Here is a 4,801-nt window from a genome sequence, read left to right on the forward strand (position 1 = left end):
TTCTCATTCTTTGTGCTTCTAGCCACAGTGACTGGCACACACGAGGTGCTTAATCAGTACTTGTTGATTGATAAGGAAGGAAATAAGCATTTGTTATATGTTAGCTGTTTTTGTTTCAGAAAACTAACCCAGGACTGAATCTATTATCTTATTCTAGAAGTTTATGCATTAGGTCACCCTATCCCAATAAAACAGTTTCATCCCATACCCAAGTGAGTCCCACCTTCATCCTAAAACAAAGGGAAATGGGGATGGATAGCCTGTCCCGGCCAGGCTGTTTCTAGACCCTTAGTCTTAGTTCTAGGTACCATCTTGCACCCAGTATTTGGCACATAGTAGGCATTTAATAAATTCTTGTTGATGGTTGACTGATTATAATATTTTAAAGTACCTTTTGAATCTATTTTAGTTTCCTGATTCCATCTATGTAGTGTGTAAAAAAACCAAACAAACAAAAAAACCCAGAAGTAACTGAAGGATGTACACTTTAAAAATCAGGAAAGTGGGGAAACTTCAGCTAGGACCTGGACATCACCAACAGGAAACAGTACCTTAAGCCCAACTAGGTGAGATTAAGCCCAACTAGGGCTTGTTCAGTGCATGTTGGGACATGCACACTTTGCAGAAATAGGTAGCCTATTCATGGAAGGAAAGAAGAAAGGGAAAAAAGGAGTAAAGGAAGAAAGGAGAGAGGGAGAAAGGGAGGGAAGGAGAGAGGGAGAAAGGGAGGGAGACAGGGAAGAAGGCAGGCAGCTCTACACAAGAAGGAACTTCAGACACATTCTAATGCAGCTCGTTCATTTTACAAAGAAGGAAGCTGAGTCCCAGGGAAATTGAATTACTTTCTAAGGGTAATAAATAATAATAATAATAACTAGCATTTATATAACACTTTATGATATCTCATTTATGAAAGAAAAGCCCTGAGAAGTAATATATCATTATCCCCTTTCTACAGATGAGAAAACTTAGTCTGAGGGAGATTAAGTGACTTGTCCAGCCAGTAAGTATCTGAGGCTGGATTTGAATATATACAATATATAGGAAGTTTTTAAGATAGGATTTGAATTGTATTCAACAAGACCAGAGTTCAAATCCCACCCTAGATGCTTCCTAATTCTAATTCCAGGCCTTCCCTCTGTTAATTATTTTCTATTTATTCCAAATATAGCTTATTACATATATATGTGTGTATATATATATGTGTTCGTGTGTATGTATACATATATGTGTGCACATATATATGTGTGTATGTGTATATATGTGTGTACACATATATGTGTGTACACATATATATGTGTGTGTGTGTATATATATATATCCCTCTCTTTCCCCAGGGTGATAATCCTAATACTCCCCAATCTCAAGGGTGGTTACACACTTTCCTTTCCTAACTGAGCAGTCTCGATTTTCCAATGAGTTAGCAAATCCATCCCCACAGCATCTGTTCTATCACTCCCTCTTCCCTCCACTCACACAGACCTATTCTACTTCTCCATTCCTCTGTTCTTGCCTGGAATGCCATAAGCGACTCCAAAGTGGTCTCCCATTCTCCAGAAAACCACAAAGCTGATATTAAAAAAAAATACAGCTAACCATAAAATCCCCCTACTCAAGAATTGCTGATAGCTCCCTATTACTCTTAAACTAGAGACCCTTCAACCTGGCCTACACTATTGTTCTCACCTGTCTTTCCCATTATATTTCCTATTACTCTCCTTCCTACAAGGTAAGTTCTTTATTCTAGTTAAATTGGCTTGACAGTGGGGCAGCTAAGTGGGGCAGCTAGGGGGCGCAGTGGATAGAGCACCAGCCCTGAATTCTGGAGGACCCGAGTTCAAATGTGACCTCAGACACTGAACACCTCCTGGCTGTGTGACCCTGGGCAAGTCACTTAACCCCAGCCTCAGAAAAAAAAAAAAAAAAAAAAGCCCAGAAACAAAACAGTTCCTGAACTCAAAAAACTTGCATTTCATCAAAGAAAAATTTTAAAAGAATATAAAAGCATTGTTGGATGCAGTTAGATCAAAGGCAAGAGATGCAGCCATGTATTTGTTGTTCAGTCATGTTTCAATCCAGCCTGACACTTCTTGTGACCCATTTGAGGTTTTCTTGGCAAAGATATGAGAGCGGCAATTTCATTTCTTTCTCCGGCTTATTTTACAGGTGAGGAAGCTGAGGCAAACAAGGCTTAGTGACTTTACCAGGGTCATACAGCTAGGAAGTATCTGAGGCCAGATTTGAATTCAGAAAAATGAGTCTTTCTAAAGCTCTGTGCAAAATGGCACCACCTAGCGGCCCCCAACTGCCATGCATAGGGAATACCTAGTTAAGGAAGAGAGAAAAGAGAGAAAAGAGAGAGAGAGAGAGAGAGAGAGAGAGAGAGAGAGAGAGAGAGAGAGAGAGAGAGAGAGAAGAGAGAGAAGAGAGAAGAGAGAGAAGAGAGAGAAGAGAGAGAAGAGAGAGAGAGAGAGAGAGAGAGAGAGAGAGAGAGAGAGAAGAGAGAGAAGAGAGAGAAGAGAGAGAGAGAGAGAGAGAGAGAGAGAGAGAGAGAGAGAGAGAGAGAGAGAGAGAGGAGAGAGAGAGGAGAGAGAGAGAGGAGAGAGAGAGAGAGGAGAGAGAGAGAGAGGAGAGAGAGAGAGAGGAGAGAGAGAGAGAGGAGAGAGAGAGAGAGAGGAGAGAGGAGAGAGAGAGAGAGAGAGAGAGAGAGAGAGAGAGAGAGAGAGAGAGAGAGAGAGAGAGAGAGAGAGAATTGAGAGATGCTAAAGAAGTAAAATAGACATACTTGGTAATGGGTGAAAGATAGTGATGAGTCTATGATGACTAAAGTTGTGAACCCATGAGACTAGGAGGAAAGTGTTACTCTCAACAGTAATCAGGAACTTAAAAGAGCAGGCTTTGGAGGAGAAAGATAACGAGTTCTCTTTTGGACGTGTTGAAGTTAAGATGTCTACTGGACATCCAATTCAAGCTATTTAAAAAGTAGTTGGGGTTGTGAAACTGGAGGTCAGAAGAGAGGTTAGTGCTGGACAGGTAGAGCCAATGGCCGTTTCCTTTGTACCACCCTGCATGGCCCTAGATGTAGCACAGGACTTCTCTAGTCTAGGCTCCCTCCCCTCATGTCTACAGATACAGACCTAACAAGATTAAGTGACCTACTCAAGATCTCAAAGTAGTAAGTGGCAAAACCAGGATTTGTCTTCAAATCCCTTATTACTCTACTTCCTCCCCTGGCCATCCCTCCTATCCCTGCATAGCCACCAAACCACAATGTTTGCATTCCATTACTATCCCATTTTATGCAAATAATCCATCCCATAATTTCTTGAAAGAGGAGTTACCTAGGAGATACAGGAATCCACAGGTTAGTTGTGTGGTGGAGGTCATCCTACTCCCATGCTAATTTCTTCTTCATAGGGGTGTATTAAAAGAGGCATCATGACTAGGACTAAGGAAAGGACTAGCTCTCTTACTGTGCCTTGGTCAGACAACACCTAGAGCTTCATACCGAGTTCTAGATCCTACATTTCAGGAAGGGTATTGATGCCAAGGAAAACATCCAAAAGAGAATGATCAAGATAGGAAGATCAAATGCAAATTTTCAAGGGCAAATCCTATTTTATTTGACTTTAAATCCCCCGTCCCTATACACAATGCCTGCATGTAGCAGGCATCCTAATAAACCCTTCATGAATTACTGAATTGCATGTATTGTGAGAAAACTTGGAATTATAAACATGAAGAAGGGAAAGCTTCAAGGGGGGGGGGGTGATAGTTGATTTGGCGTACTAGAAGGGCTGCGGCCTAGAAGAAAGATTGGATGTATTCTGCTTGGCTCCAGAGGACAACACCGAGAACTGTGGGTGCACAATGAGAAGAAGCCGATATGGGCTCGATGTGCTTCCTAACCATTAGAGTAGTCAAAAAGTGGAATGGGGCTCCTTCGGATGGTTTCCATTGCAGGCCTTCAAGCAAAGGTTGGTTTTGTCACTTACTACTTTGGGATCTGAGTAGATCGCTTAATCTTGTTACGTTTTGATTTTCATACCTGTAGACATGAATGGAAAGAGTCTAGACAAGAGAAAATATAGATCAGCATTGGTAGGGGAAACTTTCCAGGCCAATGAAATCATAGACCCAATCCCTCTACCTAATCATACAATAATAGCTTTAGAGCAAAAAGAGTTCAACCCCCACATTTTTCAAATGAGGAAACTGAGGCTTGAGACATTAAGTTACTTGTCCAAAGTAATTGTATCAAATTCACACCAAGGTTATTTAATTCCAAATTCTGTTCATCTTTAGTCATCAGACTGGGGGCCAAAGAACGTCCATAGGTTTCATCTAAAAATCAAACTCAGCCCAGAGGACAAAGGTTTCCTTTAGCCTCTACTTCTGAAGCAACAAGATGGCAGGTAAAACTGGGCTTGAAAATAACACGTCATCCATGAATGTTCTGAGCTAACATTTCTAAAGCACTTTACAAACCTTAAAAGCACTATTTAAATGCTGACTATTAGTTATACAAGAGGCAGTGCTCTATTCACTGAGCCAGGAGGCAAGAAGCTCTGATTTCAAATTTAGCCTCAGCTACTTACTAACTGTGTGATCTTAGGCAAGTCACCTAATTTCTGCTTGCTTTAATCCACTGGAGAAAAAAAAAAAAAAAAAGGCAAACCGATCCAGTATCTTTGCCAAGAAAATCCCGTGGATAACATAATCCAAGGAGTTGGATACAACTCAACAAAAAAGAAATGAGTAATGGAATTGAACTCCTTGAGGACAGGTGTGTTTTGTCTTT

This window comes from Sminthopsis crassicaudata, chromosome 1 (genome assembly GCF_048593235.1).
Source record: "Sminthopsis crassicaudata isolate SCR6 chromosome 1, ASM4859323v1, whole genome shotgun sequence".
Taxonomy (NCBI): Eukaryota; Metazoa; Chordata; class Mammalia; order Dasyuromorphia; family Dasyuridae; genus Sminthopsis; species Sminthopsis crassicaudata.